General features: G+C 40.8%; 1 long non-coding RNA gene across 1 annotated transcript; it reads right to left on the bottom strand.

Moving 5' to 3' along the window:
• Positions 1 to 14,158: 14,158 nt before the first annotated feature.
• Positions 14,159 to 15,234, bottom strand: LOC121566105. Its single transcript, XR_006659560.1, has 4 exons — positions 15,054 to 15,234; positions 14,560 to 14,613; positions 14,424 to 14,489; positions 14,159 to 14,187 (listed from the first exon to the last, which is right to left on the bottom strand). It is a non-coding gene; the product is annotated as an uncharacterized LOC121566105 (long non-coding RNA).
• Positions 15,235 to 25,477: the final 10,243 nt, after the last annotated feature.

Here is a 25,477-nt window from a genome sequence, read left to right as displayed (position 1 = left end):
CAATTCAAGTCACAATTCCTGTCTCTAATCACGTAATCCGCAGCGCCCGCTCCCTCTGGACAGAGAAGAAACAATAAATAATCACGAGTCCACTCCGAGTTACCTTCACCAACTCAACAGTCCCCAACCTCTTCTCCACCTAACCTGACACCACATATGGATCCATTCTCTCTACAAATCTCACTACCACTGGGCCAGAATCATCCTTATCATCCTCGGAACAAAGCCCGAACTCGGAGTTCCTCGCCACAGTTAATTCATCCTCACTCTCGTCACGTTCACTTTCCTCCTGTAGCTCTTCTAAAAGTTCTGTGTGATCTTCCATTCCATATTCACTCAAAACATATTCCACTTTTCTCCTTTGTCCTTGTCCACCATCTTCTCCTTCATCAGATCTTCCAGAAGGTTTGTGCATCCCCCACTGCAATCCCCCATTCCACTTTTTTTCTTGTCCGCCATCTTACCACGTGTCTCAGCTCATCCACACCCCACTAGCTTCAGGTAGCTGCACACCAATGGAGTACCACAGTATAAATGATAATACCCATAAAACCTTGCAGTCAAACAGGGAAATGGTTCCAATCATTTTTCCACCATTCATTTTTCCCATAGGGGATTTTAGAAACACTTATAATAAGGGCTGTGTTTCGTGTAGGCTTACCCTGGCGTGGCGTTTTGATAACCATGTAAATCTCTCTAGGACAAGGTGACTTATCAATATATTCGCCTGTATTTACCCCTACAAAAATGACATTTAATTAGCTGCTAATGTGGCTATCATAAAGAACTACAAATGCCATAATGATCTGGACAAAATTGCTGAATCGAGTCAAAGGTAAGGATCTCTGGGTTAACCATCTAATGTTAGCTAAATTTAGTAATGAATAAATAGGCTACATTTATTTAAATGGTCAATTATGTGAACTGTCTTGTGCAAGTTTTAAATTGACACAATACCTGTTAGCAAAGGTGTCAGCTAGAGATGACGTGCAGGAGATTGCAGTGATTTGTTGTTTTGCATGATGTCTACTTTGATGATAATTAGAGTTTTATAATCTGAGAGGAAATAGAGCCGAATATATTGCTAAAAGTCACGCCAGGGTAAGCCTACACGAAACACAGACCTTATTTTAAGTGTTTCTGAAATGAATAAAAAGGAAAAATGATTGGAACCATTTCCCTGTTTGACCGCTACGTTTTATGACAAAATTTTTGCAAAAATAATCATAATAAAAAAACTGTACTCAGAATTTTGCTGAAGCACCGATGGCAGTGATTACAGCCTTGAGTGTTCTTGGGTATGACGCTACAAGCTTGGCATACCTGTATTTTGGGACTTTCTCTGCAGATCCTCTCAAGCTTGTCAGGTTAGATGGGGAGTGTCGCCACACAGCTATTTTCAGGTCTCTCTGTACTTTGCTCCGTTCATCTTTCCCCCGATCCTGACTAGTCTTCCAGTCCCTGCCACTGAAAAACATCCCCACAGCATGATGCTGCCACCACCATGCTTCGCCGTTGGGATGGTGCCAGGATTCCTACAGACGTGACGCTTGGCATTCAGGCCAAAGAGTTCAATCTTGGCTTCATCACACCAGAGAATCTTGTTTCTCATGGTCTGAGAGTCCTTTAGGTGTCTTTTGGCAAACTCCCAGCGGGCAGTCATGTGCCTTTTCATGAGGAGTGGCTTCCGTCTAGCCACTCTACCATAAAGGCCTGATTGGTGGAGTTCTGCAGAGATGGTTGTCCTTCTGGAAGATTCTCCTATCGCCACAGAACTCTGGAGCTCTGTCAGAGTGACCACTGGCTTCTTGGTGACCTCCCTGACCAAGGCCCTTCTCCCCCTGATTGCTTAGTTTGTCTGGGCTGCCAGCTCTAGAAAAATTATTGGTGGTTCCACACTTTTTCCATTTAAGAATGATGGAGGCCTTTCGATCATATCCTTGGACTAAAATGTTTGACACTCAGGTGCAAGCCTAACATCACGTGCAAAGGGCCTTTGGGTAAACATTGCACATATTCAATGATATATCATTTTTCTCACGTAGGCTGTTCATTTCTGATCTTTGATACTTTTTTCTGGTTTATAAACGTATCATGGTGTACTACATTAACGCTATACGTATGGGCCATATTGTTACTTGGTAGCTACTAGCAACAGACCCTGTGTTGTGGATCATCTACCACTATTTTGGACGGTCCATACTGTAACGGTAACGTTAGTCTCAGGCTTCACTAACTAGCGTTACTGTTTTAGGTGGAGCTATTCTTTGCTACTTTTCAAACAAATACTACGTGATATTTCACATATCATCTTGCTAGAGAGGCCTTTTGTTGTGATATTTAGGCTACTATATAGGCTACTAGCAAAATACCCTGTGTTGTTAGGATAGATTTATGTTTGTTTCTTCCAACAGATCTTTACATATTTTCCTCACTACAAAATATTCCTGCGATCCTTGAGGTTACTAAACATATTTTAGATATGCCTTTATGCTATAGCTTATTCCATGTTTACATCTTTGTTTAAATGACTTCAAATGCTAAACTTAAATTTACTTAGTGGAATGTCCGTGGAGTTTGTAAACTATCCAAGCTTAAAACAGGTTATTACTAGGCTTAAAACAACTTCATTCATCTATTGTGTTCCTACAAGAAACTCACTTGTTGAAGGATGAGCTACTTAAAGTATGCAGGAGATGACAAGGGCCAGTAATAGCATCCTGTTTCTCCTCTCATTCTCATGGTGTTATGGTTTTAATTCACTAATCTGTTCCGTTTCAAGTGGATACTATTATAACTGATACAGCTGGTAGATACATTTAGATACAGGGAACTCTTTTGAATGAGCATATTAATCTGGTTAATGTTTATGGTCCTAATGATGATAATCCCAAATTCTTTGAGAATGTATTTCATGTTACTCGTAAACATTTAAATCACATTCTCATGTAGACTACTTTTTAGTTTCTTGCTCATTGCTTCCCAATGTAGCAGGAAATGGATATGATACTATTGTTTTGAATGACCATTCCCTTGTGTGATTATTCTATAGGGATACAAAACTAGTAAAAGGATCCTCTAGATGGCGTTTGCATCCCAGATGGTTACAGGACCCAGACTTCTTACATTACGTTGGAGTGCATATAGATGTTAATTTGACATTGAACACTGACCAAACGTCAGCGAGTACCAGATGGGAGGCTTTCAAAGCACATATTTGAGGGCGAATTATACGTTTTACCAGTTTCAAATCTAATAAATCAGAAAATGAGAGACGGACAGCAAAATTAGAGAATTGGAGAGGGAAGCTTTTTTTGACAACTCAGTAGAAGTAAACAAGGAATGATTTGGTCTTAAAGCTCAGTATGAAGAACTTCCCACCTCTAAGGCTGCAAACAGCTTAACTAGGCAGAAACAGTCCTTCTATGATCAAGGTGAAAAACCTGGTAAATTGCTGGCCTGGCACATTAAGAAGTAAAATTCAGCCTTTAATGCAATTCATAATTTTCAAGGACAATTATCAATGGATCCTGTAGAAATAAACCAAACATTTGCTTCCTACTACAACACACTTTACAACTCTGAATCTCCTGAGAACTTAACTAGTCAGGTCTTGATTTTCCCTCTACTTCAGAAGACACTAAATTGGATCTGGAAAAGGAATTGGATGGTGTTGAAATATCTGATGCTATTTTCGATATGAAAATACAGGTGTGCCAAGCTTGTAGCGTCATCATACACATTAAGACTTTGGCTGCAATCACTGCCAAAGTTGCTTAAACAAAGTACTGAGTAAAGGGTCTGAATACTTATGTAAATATGATTGTTCAGTTGTTGTTGTTTTTGCTTTGTCATTATGGGGTATTGTGTGTAGATTGATGAGGGGAAAAAACTATTTAATCAATTTTACAATAAGGCTGTAATGTAACAAAATGTCGAAAAAGTCAAGGGGTCTGAATACTTTCTGAATGCACTGTATATAGACAGGTGTGTGCCTTTCCAAATCATGTCCAACAAACTTAGTTAGATAGAACCTGCTCTTACCGTGAGAAAAAGATTTCCCAATCTTCTCCTCCTCTTCTTCATCTTTAATGTTGACATTCAGCTCCAGTGTTTGACTGCAGTCTTCCAGCTTCACTGATGCCATCTCTGGATCCTGCAGTGCAAACTGGGCTCCACTGTCACAATCAGGGCCCAGTGACTGTAGGTTTGGACTCAGTGTGGAAGGAGAGAGGCAGGCTGGGTTTGTCCTCACTGTTGATGTTACCAGCCTCAGATTTAATTCTAGTCGTCCTGTCGTAACAATGAGAAACAGACACAAAAAGTTATTGTCTTGACAGTTCTGGCACTTTCTTTATACTCTAAAAATATTTTCACATTTTTCTTGTTCAATTATCTAATTTAGTGCTTTACTTGGACTGAAATAGGTGCCAATACTCATTTTGGGTGCCGGTACTGTTTATATTAAGGTGCAGGAGCTCCACAATACTTTTGAGCTAATACCTAACCTATAGTAGATCAACGCATAAATGACTCAAAATCCATTTAGTACAAGGTTACAGTTTGTTTTAGACAGCATACATTTATTGATAAAGACAGAAACAACAGAATGTGTCTGAATATTAGTACACATGTAGAAAACTGATAATCATTACATTCAGCTTCAAAACAGTAGTCCGACCGTGAAATTGTCTCTATCTGATGCACCCTAACTGTCCTCACTGAAGTCCGTTGACGCTGACCGAGAGGGCTCCGCCATTTTACCAGCTTGGGAATTTTACACAAAACCAATAACATGCAAAACGAACTCAAAATCTCAAATAAATTGATTATTTATTAAACTAACATGAGAAAATTATGTACATTCACTCAGACAAACCCAAAGTCTCTAGCTATGTGACTTGTAAAATAGTTTTTATCACGTTCTTTCACTCACTCGGTTTGACACAAAAATAACACATCAAACCTTTAACAAACGTGATAATACCTTAACGGATTTGTTACCTAGCATGGTATGTTCTTTCGACATTAGAAAGTTTAAACGTGCTATTACATACCTCTAGTAATAAATAGAAACGGACACAAAGGTTATCTTCTTGAGTACACAGTTCAGACGCTTTCTTTATTGTGAAGAATGGAACTGCCTGCCCGGAACTTCCTGTTCCCCCACTACTAACGGTCCGTGCATTCCGAGATCAGATTACAACATTTCATTAAATTACTAAAAAAAAGTGTAAACTGTAGCAATTTATTTCCCTTTATAGTTTACTCTATCATATAGTCCTACATGCATGTCCTACATCCAAATAATTTCTCTAGGGTTGGAACCGGTTCAGGGAACAGAACTGAAAAATAACGTTAAAAAGAACCGGAAACTAAAGTGTTCTATACTTTTCAGGAACAGCAGTTATTTTAAAAGCATGTAATCCAGGTAATAACCTTATTTTCCTTTCCGGGTATTTTTCTCCAGTCCCACAAAAATCGCAACAAAGCTCACTCTAGAAACGTATTCCAGTTTCCAGAGGTGTGGACTCGAGTCATGTGACTTGGACTCGAGTCAGACTCGAGTCATGAATTTGATGACTTCAGACTCGACTCGACAAAATGTACAAAGACTTGCAACTCGACTTGGACTTTAACATCAATGACTCGTGACTTCACTTGGACTTGCGCCTTATGACTCGAGAAGACTTGCTACTTCCCATGAAAACTGGGTAAAAAAAATTTCACACGGCCGCGCCGCTCTCCGTTTATCTGCATCTGTGAAAAAAATGTGCACCATCCACCTGTATGCATACAGAGAGCGCGCGCTGCCTGCACGTTATCCAATCACTGTAGTCCCACGTTGTTTTGATTCGACAGCATCTAAGCAGGCACATTGCAAGACAACCAATGAAGCACATCAAGCAACAACGCGCCAGTTGTCAAAATGATACCGAAGATAGTTTGGTTTGGCTATAAAAATTACGAGGTAGTCGACAAAAAAACGAGTTGCAATCTGCAAAACATGCGGATCGAAGATTACAGACGGAGCTGCCACAACGTCCAACTTTGTTCGACACCTGAAGTTGCACAAAGAAAGGTAAGTTTTGAACGAATGCTACGCACCTTATCGGATGTACCGTAACTTACTAGCTAGCTGCTGCATATTTACTGTATCAACGAGACAAACGCACGTCTCCCTTGCTGGTTCATGCTTACAAAAATATGGATTTTTGAACTGCTATTATATGGACATTCTAAAACGCTTTCGTGAAAAACGCTTAACGTTCTTTAATGTACTAAGACAGTGTTATTAAAAGACCAAACTCTGTAAATATCATATTAATAAAGTATACTATGTACAAAACATCAGATGAGCCCAGAATATGAACGCAAACACGTTTAATAACACGTTGCGTTTTCCTCCCATAGAAAACTATTATAAGAAAAGGCTTAACGTGTCTTAATATACTGAGACAGTAATATTAAAAGACCAAACTATAAATATCATATTAATAAAGTATACTAAATGTACAAAACATCAGATGAGGCCAGAATATGAACGCAAACACGTTTAACAACACGTTAAGTGTTTTCCTCCCATAGAAAACCATTATAAGAAAAGGCTTAACATGTCTTATGTAGGCTACTATGTATTCTGGGCTCATCTGATGTTTTGTACATAGTATGCTTTATTAATATGATATTTGCAGAGTTTGGTCTTATAATATTACTGTCTTAGTATATTAAGCATTAAGCAACGTTAAGCGTTTTTCACGTTAAGCGTTTTAGAATTCAGTTTCAGAGTTGCTGGTGTGCTGCCTCATTGAGGTCGTTTATGTAATTTTGGTTAATCACAACTAAGCTGAACTGTCGCTGAAGACAAAATATCACAATTAAACAATGAATGCACCCCCTTTTCACAACTCGGATGTAGTTGGTGCATCCCTAAACCCATCCAAGTACAACAGGAAACATAGTAAGACGTATACATTGTAAAGAGGAAAATTATAACACAGTCACAGTAGATCCACCATTAGCCTTCCCTTTTCATATCATGCCCAAACAGCAGACAGCGCATGGACAGAGTGCTACCGTAGTCTACAGTAGGTCTGTGAGGCAGCGCACCACTGGGATATATACAGTATATAATAAAATAATAACGATTATAGTAGTAATGTTCAGAGATGCAATAGATTATTATAGTGCAGTTCTTAACTAATGGGAATATTGTTTAGCTTATTTTTGGTTTAATTTGGTTTACTTTAGTTATTTAATTTATTCAATTATTTTGTTTTTCTATACTTTTCATGCCAACTTGCCATGGCCCCCTAGAACCCCCTCGCGGCACCCAAGGGTCCCCGTCCCCACTTTGAAAACCACTGCTATAAAGCATATGACTTCAGTTTCTTGAGGGAAAGGGCTTTCTTATGAATTTTGAAGCAGTGAAAATATTCTTAATATTGCATACACTGAAACTGAAATGTATTATCGTAAACCGTAGTGTACAATAGGCAATGAATATTAACACAACAACATTGATATGAGTAAAGAGTAGTTTCAAATACAACATGTGTGGCTGTAAAGGATTTTCTGACATCTGTTTCATATTCTTCTCTGTTACAGGTATGAAGAATACCAGATGAACAAAATCATCGTAGATGAACCACAACAGCCTTCAATCTCACAATTCCTTGACACTCGTGTAGGGCGTTACAGCCTGACCCACCCACAGCAGAAGGCCATCTCCAATGCGATACTGTCTGACTTGATTATTGATTGCAATTTCCCTCTGTCTATTGTGGAAAATAAGAGCTTTCGTCACTTTCTGGCTGTGCTGGACAGCAAGTATACCCCAGTATGTCGCCGAACGCTGACCACAAAAACAGAGAGCCTTGCTGAGGAGAGACGGTCAAAGTTAAAAACTCAATTGAGCAACACTGACCATGTTTCAGTCACTGTGGACATTTGGTCTGATCGAAAGATGAGGGGATTCCTTGGTGTCACTGTGCACTGGATGGAGCGAGATGCAGAGAGGGTACAGCTAAAGACTAATCTCTTGGCCTGCAACCGCTTCAAAGGCTCTCACACAGCAGAGCGAATCTGTGACCAATTTGAGGCAATATGTGATGAATACAACATCAAAGCTAAATTGGACTATATAATTAGTGACAATGCTGCTAACATGCGCAAGGCATTTACAGTCTGCTTCCCCAGCGAACAGGAGGAAGATGAAGATGCTGGAGATAATCTTGATGATCCTGAGCTATGGCATGACTTAACCCAAGAAGACCAGCAAACCGTCGATGCTGCTATGGCAAAGAAACAGCGCCTGCAGTGTTTTGCACACACATTGCAGCTGGTTGTGGGAGACGGTTTGAAAGAAACAAAAGCGGCATGTCCTTCTCTCTCCAAGTTATCAAAACTTAGCTCCCTGCTCCACACAAGCACAACGTTTAAAGACATCTTCGATGGTGAATTTGGGGAGCACAGAGGCATCCCTGCTGCAGTGAGCACGAGGTGGAATTCCACACTGCGGCAGGTAAAAGCAGTCCTTCATTGTGATCAGCAAAAGCTCTGCGCAGTTCTTGAGAAGGCCGGGCATAAAGAACTGTCATTCACACCACGAGAGTGGAATCTGCTGAAGGAGTTGGTGGACATCTTAAAACCGTTCGGAGAAGCAACTGATTTGACACAGGGGGAGAAAGTCATTACAATCAGTGCAGTTGTTCCATCCATCTTGTCCCTCAATCACCATCTTGAGAAGCTGAAGCCTCAAGTTCGTTTCCTGAGTGGCCTGGTCAGAGGTCTGCAGGCATCCCTGAAAAAAAGATTTCTTGGGATCTTCATTAATGTAAAAATGGCCCAGTCTCAAGAAGGGATCACTGCCCCCTTTTCAGACACAGTCTACCTGAAAGCAGCTGCCTTGGATCCAGCCTTTTGTCTGCTGTGGATTGAGCCCCATGTGCTGGTCAACCGTGACATCAAGGCAGAGGTGGCACAACGAGTTAAAGGTAAATATTATTGACTTGCAATGCAACTTAAATGCAACGTACAATAATTTGATCTTAATCTGATATAGGATCTAATGTGATATTAATCTGACTTTAACAATAATAAAAAATTTCAGTCTTGAACAGTATCATCAACATCAGAAATAAGGGCTCTTTTGTTTCTGCTGTTGTGACACGTTTTTATTTTTATTTTTAGAATTGATCCTGCAAGATGCTGCAGAGACAGAGCAGCCTGTGCCGGTGCCTGCTGAAGAAGAACTAGAGGACATGGAAGGAGAAGGGCTGTTTGCTGCATACCATAAGAGGCAGAAAAGGGATGTTGGGACCCCACCAGCAGTACAGCTAAGTCACTACATTGACATGGCAGAAGGACAGAATGCCCTTTTGTTCTGGGCACTGAACAGTAAGACTCTTCCTTCACTCTTTCAAGTAGCCATCCGAGTCTTGGCAGTGCCTGCTTCTAGTGCTCCAGTGGAGCGAGTTTTCAGCCATGGTGGCATCATTCTGCGTCCCCATTGTGCACAAATGACTGACAGACTTTTGGCCAATTTGATCTTTTGCAAATGCAATGCAGTATAGGGGCCTCCCTCCACCTGTCCACAGCACGCATGCGCGCACACACACTCACTCTCTGCTCATCACCTGTCCACACAGCTCTCTCTCTCCTGTGGTAGGAGTTTCACATGGAGTAAGATCTGTTCATTTGCAGTGCAGGTTCCCACACTGTTTTTACTTCCAGAGCTTTGGTGTTTGTCCTTCCCCGTAAACCATTTTCTCTCTCTCTCTCTCTCTCTCTCTCTCTCTCTCTCTCTCTCTCTCTCTCTCTCTCTCTCTCTCTCTCTCTCTCTCTCTCTCTCTCTCTCTCTTCCCCCCCCCCTCTCTCTTTTCTCTCTCTCTCTCTCTCTCTCTCTCTCTCTCTCTCTCTCTCTCTCTCTCTCTCTCTCTGCATTGTTCTAGTGCAATATGCTGTTCAAATACAAGCATTTTTTGTGTGAAAATTAAATGTTATGTTTTTTGCTGTATTTGATTAATGTTATTGTATAAAAAGGTTTAAATAAATACAAATCTTACAGACATACATGATTTGTATACATTTTATTTCTGTGGTAAGAGGACTTGAAATGACTCGAAACTAAAATGGTAGGACTTTGGACTCGACTTGAGACTTGATGGCTTTGACTTTTGACTCGACTTGGGACTTGCCTCATCTTTGACTCGACTTGACTCGGGACTCGAGGGCAAAGACTTGAGACTTACTTGTGACTTGCATAACAATGACTTTGTCCCACCTCTGCCAGTTTCTGCCTGCCAGCTGGAATGGAAATCTTTGCCAGTGGGTGTGCGTGTGGAAACTACCTGCTCCTCTCCTCTGAAGCATAGGTAACTGTATCCTACTGACAACGTTACAAGCATGATTCAGAAATTAGGGAGATATGTTTAATTTGAGAAGAATGGATGAACCTTTTCAATGCTAGTTAAGGATACTATAGTCACCACGTTTCACATTGGATTTATTAACTACAAAAAGGTACGACCTCTTTTTAATTATAGTGCTGCACTGCACTTTACAAACAAGGTTGTTAGCTAGCTAGCTAACATTAGCTCTGTTCCAACGTTAAACCAACTCTGTAGTTCCGATAAACCGACAGAGAAGCAAACGGCCTGACCGATAAGCCGACAGAGAAGCAGACGGCCTGACCGATAAGCCGACAGAGAAGCAGACGGCCTGACCGATAAAGGACAGAGAAGCAGACGGCCTGACCGTTAAGCTGACAGAGAAGCAGACGGCCTGACCGATAAGCCGACAGAGAAGCAGACGGCCTGACCGATAAGCTGACAGAGAAGCAGACGGCCTGACAGATAAGCCAGACAGAGAAGCAGACGGCCTGACCGATAAACTGACAGAGAAGCAGACGGCCTGATAGATAAGCTGACAGAGAAGCAGACGGCCTGACAGATAAGCCAGACAGAGAAGCAGACGGCCTGACCGATAAGCAGACAGAGAAGCAGACAGAGCCAGACAGAGAAGCAGACGGCTTGACCGATAAGCAGACAGAGAAGCAGACACTCCATGTAGGAGACTTTATGTAAAACGCATAGGGCGACAGAAAGACAAGTCACACAGCATGATGTTAAAGTAGAAGCAGCCCATTCACTCAGACATAATAACCCCCTACCAATCATAAGAATACAATACAATGTTTCACACACAAGTTATATGTGCCTATATGTTACAACATGTTGCTTCTCTTGTATTGTCAACATCAATTTCAAATTATTTGGCTGTCAGCAAATACATGGTTATCAATACTACTAATATATATGAAGGGTGGATATTTTGATCGCGGTATTTCACATGGCCTTGATCCATGTCCTGCCTGGTACTCATGGCTTGTATTGTCACGCTACTTGCAGCAAAACTGTTGAGTCTTTTATTATTTTGCAGATCTTCAAGCAGTGGAGATGAGGATAATGGTGGAACTGGAGATGATCCGTACAGAGTTCAGGACTGCTCTGAACCAAGTTATGGAGGCCATAGAGGATAATGGTGAAACTGGAGATGATCCATGGGGCGGCGCGCACAATTGGCCCAGCGTCGTCCAGGGTAGGGGAGGGATTTGGCCGGCAGGGGATGTAGCTCAATTGGTAGAGCATGGCGTTTGCAACGCCAGGGTTGTGGGTTCGATAAAATAATAATGTATGCACTAACTGTAAGTCGCTCTGGATAAGAGCGTCTGCTAAATGACTAAAATGTAAATGTAAATGTAATGATCCGTACAGAGTTCAGGACTGCTCTGAACCAAGTTATGGAGGCCATAGAGGATAATGGTGGAACTTGAGATGATCCGTACAGAGTTCAGGACTGCTCTGAACCAAGTTATGGAGGCCATAGAGGATAATGGTGAAACTGGAGATGATCCGTACAGAGTTCAGGACTGCTCTGAACCAAGTTATGGAGGCCATAGAGGATAATGGTGGAACTGGAGATGATCCGTACAGAGTTCAGGACTGCTCTGAACCAAGTTATGGAGGCCATAGAGGATAATGGTGAAACTGGAGATGATCCGTACAGAGTTCAGGACTGCTCTGAACCAAGTTATGGAGGCCATAGAGGATAATGGTGGAACTGGAGATGATCCGTACAGAGTTCAGGACTGCTCTGAACCAAGTTATGGAGGCCATAGAGGATAATGGTGGAACTGGAGATGATCCGTACAGAGTTCAGGACTGCGCTGAACCAAGTTATGGAGGCCATAGAGGATAATGGTGGAACTGGAGATGATCCGTACAGAGTTCAGGACTGCTCTGAACCAAGTTATGGAGGCCATAGAGGATAATGGCCTTTTTACTTCACTTTAATCCAGTCGGTCAATATAGCTAAATGATTGTGCTAGTAAAAAAGGAATGTAGTAGGGAGTCGATGTTAAACCGGCATTTTGATCATTTGTTTAAGGAAAATAATGACCAGTTTGTGTTATTTTGACTTCCAGGAGCGGGTCGAGGAAGAGACTGTGGATGAGGATGGAGCAGCAGCACCTGAATAAACATAACATAGTTATTCACTTTTAGCTTTAAGCAGTTTTACAGTTCTTGATTGGAGTGCAGTGTTCATGTTTTTACTGACTTATTATTTTGAGCTTATTGCTGTGATTTTGTTTACGAATCTATTGTGATACAGTTTATGTAAAAAAAGAACTTATTTTCTGGCATTTTGCATATTTCGTCAATGGACACCTACTGACAGGATACTGTGTATATGTTCAGGGTAGATTAAATGACGTGTCTTAAGGGTCCTCCCGAGTGGTGCAGTGGTCTAAGACACTGCATCGCAGCTGCATTGCTACAGATGCTGGTTCGATACCTGTCTGTGTCGCAGCCAGCCACGACCGGGAGACCCATGAGGTGATGCACAATTGGCCCAGCGTCGTCCAGGTTAGGGGAGGGTTTGGCCAGCCGGAATGTCCTTGTCCCCATCACACTGTTACGTGCCTTATTGGTACTATAGGTACCCACTGACGAAAGTTACGTTCCCAATGGTTACCAGAAACTGCATTTTATAGTGCTCTCAACTTACTTTCTGACGTTTAGCAACGTGAAGAGGTTGACTTAAAAATACTAATATTTAACGGTTTAAAATCCCCCACATTTCTACGTCCTGAAAAGACTTGGGACATAAGTTTAATAGTCGCTAATGAACGATACGTGAAGTCCTGAGGTTACATACACCAAACCTTTACGGATCAAGATCCCACAAACTAACTGGTGCCAACAGGCTGCCTAAGTATGGTCCCCAATCAGAGACAACGAGCTACAGCTGCCTCTGATTGGGAACCACCCTGGCCAACATAGATCTAAACGATCTAGAACAAAAAACATAGAAAACTAAACATAGAAAAATCCACACCCTGGCTCAACATTTAAGAGTCCCCAGAGCCAGGGCGTGACATCATGGGCTAAAACTTGTGTAAACAGGCAGAGGGCTGATAGTTTCTTCTTAAGATAAGTTAAGTGTTAATTGGGAAATCAATCCAAACACTAAATAGGCATATGGCATATATGACAACTGCATTTCGTTGACATTAAGATATTTGGATTCAATAATATTGCAGGTTGCAATTTTCTCTCAACTCTGGACGCATTCAAGGGGCTCTTGATAAACAGCTAACTTATTTTTGTCAATTGCTTTCAAAATACTTGATATAGATTTCCCATTTTATACAAACAGATACATTTTAAATGGCCACCCCTACCATTTCCCTTCGATAGTGGGAGTCTTTAAGTGTTTCATAGATATCCTTTAGTTCCTCATTTGTTTCTGCAGGGTTTTGCAGCATTTCAAGTTGCCCCAAGGACTCTGACTCCTTTGGCTGCCGGGCCTCTATGGCCTCCATAACTTGGTTCAGAGCAGTCCTGAACTCTGTACGGATCATCTCCAGTTCCACCATGATCCTCTATGGCCTCCATAACTTGGTTCAGAGCAGTCCTGAACTCTGTACGGATCATCTCCAGTTCCACCATTATCCTCTATGGCCTCCATAACTTGGTTCAGAGCAGTCCTGAACTCTGTACGGATCATCTCCAGTTTCACCATTATCCTCTATGGCCTCCATAACTTCATTCAGAGCAGTCCTGAACTCTGTACGGATCATCTCCAGTTCCACCATTATCCTCATCTCCACTGCTTGAAGATCTGCAAAATAATAAAGAATCAACAGTTTTGCTGCAAGTAATGTGACAATACAAGCCATGAGTACCAGGCAGGACATGTATCAAGGCCATGTGAAATACCTCGATCAAAATATCCACCCTTCATATATATTAGTAGTATTGATAACCACGTATCTGCTGACAGCCAAACAATTTGGAATTGATGTTGACAATACAAGAGAAGCAACATGTTGTAACATATAGGCTAGCATAATATACCTTTAATGTATCCAGCAGGCATCTCAGAAGCCACAGGCTCATCAAGCAGGGATGGCAGCTCTTGGTCTAAAATATAAGAACAAATCATGCTGTTATTTAAACTTTCTACATTTACGATTTCGAGATCAAAAGAAACCTGATTCTGATGCTCTGTCTTGGCCAGCTTCTTCCTGGCTGCCACTTGGACTAACTGAGAAAACAGAAGGAAAAACATGAAGACATACTTTGCTTTTGAAACTGGCACAGAACCAAACGTGAAGGGCTGTCAGTCAGGAGCTCAGTGGGAAGGTTAATGAATCCCAACAAAAATAAATGCTAAGAATTATTTATTTATTTATTATGCTTTTAGTTTGATGGCAAATACATACAGATATTTACAAACATGGCATCACACTTGTGTTTTACCCCAGAAGAATAGGGTGATTTCACTACTGTTGTAAATACAAGTTTCACCCATACACAGCACCACAACTATTTGGAAAGTTCTAACAGTATGCACAAAGTAGTAATAAGACTTTAAATAAAGGTTTGTAAAGCTATAATACTTCATACAATTCAATTGTTTACCCTAAAACTAATTGTTTACCCTAAAACTAATTGTTTACCCTAAAACTACAACCAGACACTTACTGTCGCTCTGGCTTGAGGTGGCACATGGCCTCAAGTCCTCTGCATCTGCAACTTCAGAGAATATCACAGATGTCAAACCGTTACCACATTTATAGTACACACTTAACAGATTTTCCTGTTCATCCCATACAGTTGGTAGGAACAGAACTTTGAGAAAGTAGGCTTGTTAATCAGACTTGAAACATTATGTACCTTGTTGTAGGGTCTTTTCAAAGACACTGGCTCTTGAAGTTACTAGGATAGCCACATTAGCAGCTAATTAGCTTTTCATTTTTGGGGGGTAAATGCAGGTGAATATATGGATCAAAGTCACCTTGTCCTAGAGAGATTTACACTGTTATCAAAACGTTACGCCAGGGTAAGCCTATCTTCCACCCAATGTAAAGCTGGGATATATAAGATTTTCGTTGTTATTCTGTCCCTCACTGTTCAAATAAACCTACCATTAAAATTATAGACTGATAATTTCTTTGTCAGTGGGCAAACGTACAAAATCAGCAGGGGATCAAATACTTTTTTCACTCACTGTAAAATACCCCGTTAAAAAAATAATAATGGTGAAGTTTTGTCACACAACACAATGCCCAGTTGTGTAAAGTACTTAAGTAGTATTTTAAAGTATTTTTACTTAAGTCGTTTTTGGGGTATCTGTACTTTACTTTACTATTTCTACTTTTGACAACTTTTACTTCACTACATTCCAAAAGAAAATGATGTACTTTTTACTCCATACATTTTCCCTGACACCTAAAAGTACTCGTTACATTTTGAATGCTTAGGACAGAAAAATGGTGAAATTCACGTAATTATCAAGAGAAAATCTGAGTGTTGGTGTGCCCCTGGCTATCCATAAATACAATGTAAAAAATAAAATGGTGTCGTCTGGTTTACTTAATATAAGGAATTTGAAATTATTTATACGTTTACTTTGACTTTTGATAGTGAAGTATATTTGAGCAATTACATTTACTTTTGATACTTAAGTATATTTAAAACCACATACTTATAGACTTTTACTCAAGTAGTATTTTACTGGGTGACTTTCAGTTTTACTTGAGTCATTTTCTATTAAGGTATCTTTACTTTTACTCAAGTATGACAATTGGGTGCTTTTTCTACCACTGACAATGCCACAGATGTCTCAAGTTTTGAGGGAGCATGCAATTGGCATGCTGACTGCAGGAATGTCCACCAGAGCTGTTGCCAGATAATTTAATGTAATTTCTCTACCATAAGCCGCCTCCAACTTTGTTTTAGAGAATTTGGCAGTATGCCCAACCAGCCTCACAACTGCTGACCACTGTGTATGGCGTTGTGTGGGCGAGCGGTTTGCTGATGTCAATGTCGTGAACACAGTACCCCATGTTAGTGTCAGGGTTATGGTATGGGCAGGCATAAGCTACGGAGAAGGAACAAAATTGCATTTTATCAATGGAAAATGTAATGCACAGAGATACCATGACAATATCCTGAGGCCCATTGTCCTGCCGACATCACGTCATGTTTCAGCATGATAATGCAGGGCCCAATGTCACAAGGATCTGTACACAATTCCTGGAGGCTGAAAATGTCCCAGTTCTTCCTTGTCCTGCATACTCACCAGACATGTCACCCATTGAGCATGTTTGGGAGGGCTGGATCGACGTGTACCACAGCTTGTTCCAGTTCCCGTCAATATACAGCAACTTCGCACAGCCACTGAAGAGGAATGAGACAACATTCCACAGGCTCCCGAGTGGCTCAGCGGTCTAAAGCACTGCATCTCAGTGCTTGAGATGCAGTGCCTTAGATTCCAGGCTATCACAACCGGCCGTGATTGGGAGTCCCATAGGGCGGCGCACAATTGGCCCAGCGTCGTCCGGGTTTGGCCGGTGTAGGCCGTCATTGTAAATAAGAATTTGTTCTTAACGGACTTGCCTAGTTAAATAAAGGTAAAAAAAAGAAAAAGAAAAACAATCAACAGCTCCATCAACTCTATGCAAAGTAGAAGTGGAAGCGGCATATACCCAGTTCTCATGTAATGGGGTAGGGCCCAGTGGTGCCAATTTAGCAATTTTGTTGCTAGATTTAGCAACTTTTCAGACTACCCAGGCAACTTTTTTTTTTCAAACAGCACCTAGCAACAAATGTAACTACTTTTAAAAACTTATTTGGAACTTTTTGCAACTTTTGAAAAGTGACTCAAACGCTAAAATGCACACATTTTCTCTCTAAATGACACAAAAACAATTTTCTCTGTCACACACTCAGCTCGTGCACAGGCAGCAGGCCAGCCAAGCAGCACAACAACCTGGAGAGAGCTGGAGAGAGATGCCTAGCGCACATATCATTATTTGAGTTAAGTTGCTTGTTCAATAAGATAGCATATATACCTTGTTATTAGGCTTGTACCTATAATTGTTGATCAGTCAGGTAGCATGTTAACTAACTACCAATACACTGCTTGAAACTATAATTGTTCAGAATGTGTAGGTTTACTAGTTAATAAGAAAATCAAATATAATTGTTCAATAATGTGTAATGTGTAATTGTTCAATCATTCAATGTGCTATGTTTAAAAATAAAAATATCTGATCATACAAAATGTTGTGTGTTTATATTACTTTTACAAATACAAATATGTGATAATAAACAAACAAATCTAAACTAACAAATGTCAAATCATATTTGTCGCTGAGATGGCCAGTCAATTTGATTAACGTTATTGTGTATTCTACGTAATGACGCAATTTTACGTTATTACGTAATGTCTTCATCACGCGCACAATTCTTCTCAATAAAGAAAGCTCTGTTGTCAAGAAGATAACCTTTGTGTCCGTTTCTATTTATTACTAGAGGTATGTAATAGCACGTTTAAACTTTCTAATGTTGAAAGAACATGTCATAACATGCTAGTTAACACATCCGTTAAGGTATTATCACGTTTGGTAAAGGTTTTATGTGTTATTTTTGTGTCAAACCGAGTGAGTGAAAGAACGTGATAAAAACTATTTTACAAGTCACATAGCTAGAGATTTTGGGTTTGTCTGAGTGAATGTACATAATTTTCTCATGTTAGTTTAATAAATAATCAATTTATTTGAGATGTCTGAGTTCGTTTAGCATATTATTGTTTTTGTGTAAAATTCCCAAGCTGGTAAAATGGCGGCTACTCTCGGTCAGCGTCAACGGACTTCAGTGAGGACAGTGCGGGTGCATCAGAGAGACAATTTCACGGTCGCACTACTGTTTTACATTTACATTTTAGTCATTTAGCAGACGCTCTTATCCAGAGCGACTTACAGTTAGTGAGTGCATACATTTTTTTTTTCATACCCCCTGTGGGAATCAAACCCACAACCCTGGCTTTGCAAACACCATGCTCTATCAACTGAGCTACATCCCTGCCGGCCATTCCCTCCCCTACCCTGGACGACGCTGGGCCAATTGCGCGCCGCCCCATGGGTCTCCCGGTTTTGAAGCTGAATGTAATGATTATCAGTTTTCTACATGTGTACTAATATTCAGATACATTCTGTTGTTTCTGTCTTTATCAATACATGTTGCTATGATGTGAACAGGAAATACAATTGGTTTTTGATTGAAGTAATACAGTGAAGGCAAGGTTTATTCAGGAAAATAGCACACAGTGCTGTCTAAAACAAACTGTAACCCTGTACTAAATGGTTTTTGAGTCATTTATGCATTTATCTACTATAGGTTAGGTATTAGCTCAAAAGTATTGTGGTGCTCCTGCACCTTAATATAAACAGTACCGGCACCCAAAATGAGTATTGGCACTGAATTAGATAATTGAACAAGAAAAATTTGAAAATATTTGTAGAGAATAAAGAAAGTGCCAGAACTGTCGACACTAACTTTTGTGTCTGTGCTCTCTATATTACTACTGGCCGATTCAGATAAGTCTGAGGCCGGTAACATCAACAGTGAGGACAAACCCAACCTGCCTCCCTCCTTCCACACTGAGTCCAAACCTACAGTCACTGGGTCCTGATTGTGACAGTGGAGCCCAGTTTGCATCGCAATATCCAGAGATGGCATCAGTGAAGCTGGAAGACTGCAGTCAAACACTGGAGCTGAATGTCAACATTAAAGATGAAGAAGAGGAGGAGAAGATTGGGAAATCTGTTTCTCAGGGTAAGAGCAGGTTCTATCTAACTAATTTTGTTGGACATGATTTGGAAAGGCACACACCAGTCTTTATACAGTGCATTTGGAAAGTATTCAGACCCCTGGACTTTTTTGATATTTTGTTAAGTTTCAGCCTTATTGTAAAATATATTAAATTGTTTTTTTCCCTCATCAATCTACTCACAATACCCCACAATGATAAAGCAAAAACTGTTTTTTGTTCAATTGTTGCAAAAACAAAACATCTGAACGGTCACATTTCCAAAATGTCTTTCTACTCTGCGAGTGTCTAAACCATGATCCCCTTGATCATAGGACTGTTTCAGCCTAGTTAAGCTGTTTGCAGCCTTTGAGGTGGGAAGTTCTTCATACTGAGCTTTAAGACCAAATCATTCCTTGTTTACTTCTACTGAGTTATCCAAAATAGATTCCCTCTCCAATTCTCTGATTTTGCTGTCCATCTCTCTCCTTTTCAGATTTATTTTATGTGAAACTGGTAAAACGTATAATTTGCCCCCAAATATGTGCTTTGAAAGCCTCCCATCTGGTACTCGCTGACGTTTGGTCAGTGTTCAATGTCAAATAAACATCTATATGCACTCCAACGTAATGTAAGAAGTCTGGGTCCTGTAACCATCTGGGATGCAAACGCCTTCTAGAGGATCCTTTTACTAGTTTTGTATCCCTATAGAATAATCACACAAGGGAATAGTCATTCAAAACAATAGTATCATATCCACTTCCTGCTACATTGGGAAGCAATATGCAAGAAACTAAAAAGTAGTCTACATGAGAATATGATTTAAATGTTGACGAGTAACATGAATACTCCCTTTTACTCGGGTTCTGAGTCCTCCAAGGTTCATTTTTATTCATTTTAGAAACACTTAAAATAAGGGCTGTGTTTTGTGTAGGCTTACCCTGGCGTGACTTTTAGCAACATATTCGGCTCTATTTCCTCTCAGATTATAAAACACAAATTATCATAAAAGTAGACATCATGCAAAACAACAAATCACTGCAATCTCCAGCACGTCATCTCTAGCTGACACCTTTGCTAACAGGTATTGTGTCAATTTAAAACTTGCACAAGACAGTTCACAGAATTGACCATTTAAATAAATGTAGCCTATTTATTCATTACTAAATTTAGCTAACATTAGATAGTTAACCCAGAGATCCTTACCTTTGACTCGATTCAGCAATTTTGTCCAGATTATAATAGCATTTGTAGTTCTTTATGATAGCCACAATAGCAGCTAATTACCATTTCATTTTTGTAGGGGTAAATACAGGCAAATATTTTGATAAAAGTCACCTTGTCCTAGAGAGATTTACACAGTTATAAAATCAATAAAAAAAGTGGAATGGGGGATTGCAGTGGGGGATGCACAAACCTTCTGGAAGATCTGATGAAGGAGAAGATGGTGGACATGGACAAAGGAGAAAAGTGGAATATGTTTTGAGTGAATATGGAATGGAAGATCACACAGCACTTTTAGAAGAGCTACAGGAGGAAAGTGAACGTGATGAGAGTGAGGATGAATTAACTGTGGTGGCAGGTGCAGTGATGACCGCTGAGAAGGAGCTGAGTGTAGAGGGAAGCAGTGTGGTGAGGGAGGTTATCGTCTAGTGTATAAAGAGGGATACGTCCTCCAGTAGCTCAGAGATGGAACCTGGTGAGACTGAGGATGAATTACCTGCGGTGAGGAACTCCGAGTTCGGGCCTCGTTCCAAGGATGATAAGGATGATTCTGGCCCAGTGGGAGTGAGATTTGTAGTGAGTGGTATCGGTGGAGAAAGTTCTGTGTGTTAGTTGTGGGGGTGCTAACGGGCTGGAGATCTGAGGTGTCAAGTGAGAGAAAGGCAGATTGAGGTTGCCAGGGTTACAGTAGTACAGAAAGTGTTGTATGCCGAAGCAGTGAAGGGAGTGGTAGAGGAAGATTGGTACAGGGTGATGGATCTTGAGAGGATTCCTGTGAGTACGCAGAGACCAAGAGAGAGTGATGGGAAGAATATGTGCTTCAGTAAGGTGGGCTGTTTAGCATTTATAGCAATGGTTGTCAATTGTACTGCAGAAATGGGTCGAAAGTCCCAGAAAATAGAGGCTGTGGTGGCAGCGGCAGAGAAGTACTTGGGATCGTGACGATTTACTGCAGAACAGCTGCAGGGGGTGTTGAGTTGTAGTTGTCTGGCGTAGGACTAGATGGTGTTAAATAGTGGAATGGGGTGGTGGGTTTTTGTCGTGGAAGTTCATCACGAAGGGACTCAAAGTCAAACTTAAATGAATAATTGTTTTTTATCAGCAAGCTGGAGAGGTTCCAACAAACTTAAAAGCACCATAGTACACGTCGGTTGGGAGCTCTGCCGGGGAAGTCCCGTTAGTTGTCCTATATTCTGCTTACAGAGAAGTTATATTTGCATGGTTTATCTTATTAATTATTAATTCATCATTAACATTTGGTTCCTGCATCTGACCGACCAATACCTCACAAGGCTTCTTCTCTCCAAGCTGAGACCTTGAAACTGAGATATCCCTTTTGGTTCCCAGAACAATGTTCAGTCACCTGCACAAACCTTTTCCCTCACATTTTTAGAGCGGGCAAATGTTTTACGTCAATCAAGTGATCTGGATACACTTATTTTGAAGGTGGATTTATTAGTATTTATAGCCACAGTTATTAATTGTACTGCACAAGAAGTCCAAGAAGCTAGACATCATATCTGCAGCTGAGAAGTTTTTGGGCCTCCAAGACTTCACGGCAGAAGCCCTGCGAGGACTACTGTAGCCAGAAAATGTTCTGCCCTCACAGGATCCTTCTGAGCCTGTGAAGGGACCTGATTAGAACAGAAAAGCAGGCTGATTTAGTTCAAATAATGTTTCATTATTGATAGCTTGTATGATATTTTTTTGAAATACTGTATACACTGAACAACCATATAAACGCAACATGTCAAGTGTTGGTCCCATGTTTCATGAGGTGAATTAAAAGATCCCAGAAATGTTCCAGACACAAACTTATTTCTAAAATGTTGTGCACAAATTTGTTTACATCCCAGTTAGTGAGCATTTCTCCTTTGCCAAGATAACCCATCCACCTGACAGGTGTGGCATATCAAGAAGCTGATTAAATAGCATGATCATCATTACACAGATGCACCTTGTGCTGGGGACAAGAGTAGCTGAGTAGGTGATTGGCAGCATCTAATGGGGATCCTTAACAAATACAAAAATGCCACTCTAAAATGTGCAGTTTTTTCACACAACACAATGCCACAGATGTCTCAAGTTTTGAGGGAGCATGCAATTGGCCTGCTGACTGCAGGAATGTTCACCAGAGCTGTTGCCAGAGAATGTTAGGTTAATTTCTCTACCATTAGCTGCCTCCAATGTTGTTTTAGAGAATTGTGCAGTATGGCCAACCAGCCTCACAACTGCTGACCACCGTGTACGGCGTTGTGTGGGCGTGCAGTTTGCTGATGTCAATGTTGTGAACAGAGTGCCCCATGATGGTATCGGGGTTATGGTATGGGATGCCATAAGCTACAGACAACTAACACAATTGCATTTTATCGATGGCAGTTTGAATGCACAGAGATGCCATGACAAGATCCTGAGGCCCATTGTCCTGCCATTCATCCACCTCCATCACCTCGTGTTTCAGCATGATAATGCACGGCCCCATGTCGCAAGGATCTGCACACAATTGAACATGCTGAAAATGTCCCAATTCTTCCATAGCCTGTATACTCACGAGACATGTCACCCTTTGAGCATGTTTGGGATGGTTTGGATCGACGTCTACCACAGCTTCTTCCAGTTCCCACCAATAATCCAGGAATTTCGCACAGCCATTGAAGAGGAGTGGGACAACATTCCACAGGCCACAATCAACAGCCTGATTAACTTTATGCAAAGGAGAAGTGTCCCGGAGGAGGCAGCGGCAGCTACCCACTTCTCCAGTGCTTCATTTGTAAATTGGGCGGTGCCGGAACCAAAAGTGAGCCCGAGAGGGGGGTGACCTGGGGGGCTCTGAGGTACCAGAACGGATAAAAACAAACAACCTTTATAACAAAGCATTGCATGCATTATCATGGCTTTCGCGTACGGGCATAGAGCAGTGGTGTGGAGCCGCTTGCAGAAGTTACACATTTTTTGTAGCCTAGAGTCCGGGAAAAATGTGTTCTTTTTATAAATGGATTTCATGCAATTCTACATCATTTTAGATGACTGGAGACTTTCGCAGAATCTTTTTTAATACCTCACAAATGACCAAAATGACAGGCTACTTTGACACTGAGAATCTGAGATCAATAAAAACGACCTTGTCTTGAATCCATCAATAGCCGAGGCCCCTAAGTGTGCAGAGAAACACATTGTACAATATGAGGAGGAAGATATAGTCCTAAAAAAGCTTTCCGGTTTCACTGACTCACCCAATGATGTGCAGCTCACTCACCGGCCAAAAGCTTATCTCTCTCTTGCTTTACTTTTTTAAACAATGCTGTTCGCTCAATAGGCCTATTTGGAAGTTGTTCACTTAGTAACATACAGACATTAGTATTTAATTTTCAGCAGGATCCATTTGCTTTACAACCTGTGTTTTCCAGCGATTTTATTATAAATATTTGCGAAAGGCCTGTTTTGGCTGCATGCTGTTAACTGACAGATTTGCCACACGTTAGGCATTTCTAGTTTTTTTAGGGGGCATGACAATTACAGAGGAATTGAAATGTAATTTCTCTGATTGCTTTTATTAGGATTTTTACATTGCAAACAGTGGAAAATATATTTCATGCCACAAGAGGTAGGCTACCTGATCCTGGCAAATGGGTTCCGGAACGAACGACTACAAAACTGAGAGGTACTGGAGGATCCAGCTCAAATTAAGCACCGCCCTTCTCATATAATGGGATAGGGCCATCCCAAGGATCCCTGAACGCACCAAATATTTTTTATAACTAAACCAAGATAGACCACAGCTGGTCGTTTCCAGTGGGAACAGATGAGTCATAGTGGGCAGAGCCAAGCACGAGCTAGCGAGATCCTATTGGCGTGTTCTAGCAGACATCTGCATATTTCTGTTAGGGATTGCCTCCTCTGTGAAGTGCTCGTGTGCAATAACTCAATTCGCCGTTGCGTTCCTTCTAAATAACGTGATTTTAAAAAATATTTGCAACAGGTAAGTCGACAACTTAGTCCACTGTGCATAACAGATTTTAGTTTTGGGAACAGAACTGTCATCGATCAGATGTTTCATCGATTAGAACATTTGCATAATGTCGGCCAAAATCCATCTCCTTCCATCTTCTCCCACTGCCGGCCAGTGGGCTTCCTCTCACTGCCATATTTGGTAGTGAGTGGAAACGCCAAGCGGATGCTTCACAATTATACATCCAGTGAAATATCTGTCTCATTGTTCTATCTGTGGCTGCACTGTGGTAGTGGGGGAACAGGAAGTTCCGGGCAGGCACGCACCATTCCTCAGTATAAAGAAAGCTAATTCTTAGTTTATATAATGCTTTTCCGAGCTAATTCCATCCAACAGTTGCCAACCATTATTGAGTGTCACTCCTCGCCACATATAGGATCACCCTATATGGTATCGTGTTGCACCCTAGTCAGGATATTCCATTACGTACTCCTTCTAAGATTAGCACCAGTGGCCCCCCAGCTATCTTGGCCCGCATACCTTCTGGCACCCACCAGTGACAGAAATAAATACATGGAATGTATGTCATCCTCCAAATCCTTATGCAGCTCTCAATATTCCAAACATTAACTAATACTTTATAAAATATGTAATATCAGTATGTAATAGCACGTTTAAACGTTCTAATATCGAAAGAACATGTCATACAATGGTAGGTAACAAATCCATTAAGGTATTATCACGTTTGGTTTGTGTTATTTTTATGTCAAGCTGAGTAAACCTGGTAACTATTTTACAAGTCACATGGCTAGATACTTTGGGTTTGTCTGAATGGATGTACATCATTTCCTCAAGGTGATTTCATAAAGAATCAATTTATTTTAGATTTCCGAGTTTGTTTAGCATTTTTGGTTTTGTGTCAAATTAACGAGCTGGTAAAATGGCGCCACCCACTCAGTCAGCATCAACGGATTTCAGTGCAGCAGAGAGACTATTTCACGGTTGCACTACTGTTTTGTAGCTGAATGTAATGATTATCAGTTTTCTACGTGTACTAATATTCAGACACATTCAGTTGTTTCTGTATTTATCGATAAATGTTACTATGGTGTGAACGAAAAATACAATTGGTTTTTGATT

This window comes from Coregonus clupeaformis, unplaced genomic scaffold (assembly GCF_020615455.1).
Source record: "Coregonus clupeaformis isolate EN_2021a unplaced genomic scaffold, ASM2061545v1 scaf1362, whole genome shotgun sequence".
In the NCBI taxonomy this organism is placed as follows: domain Eukaryota; kingdom Metazoa; phylum Chordata; class Actinopteri; order Salmoniformes; family Salmonidae; genus Coregonus; species Coregonus clupeaformis.
Note: the sequence above shows the minus strand (reverse complement) of the source record. Positions and strands in the feature narration are given on the sequence as shown.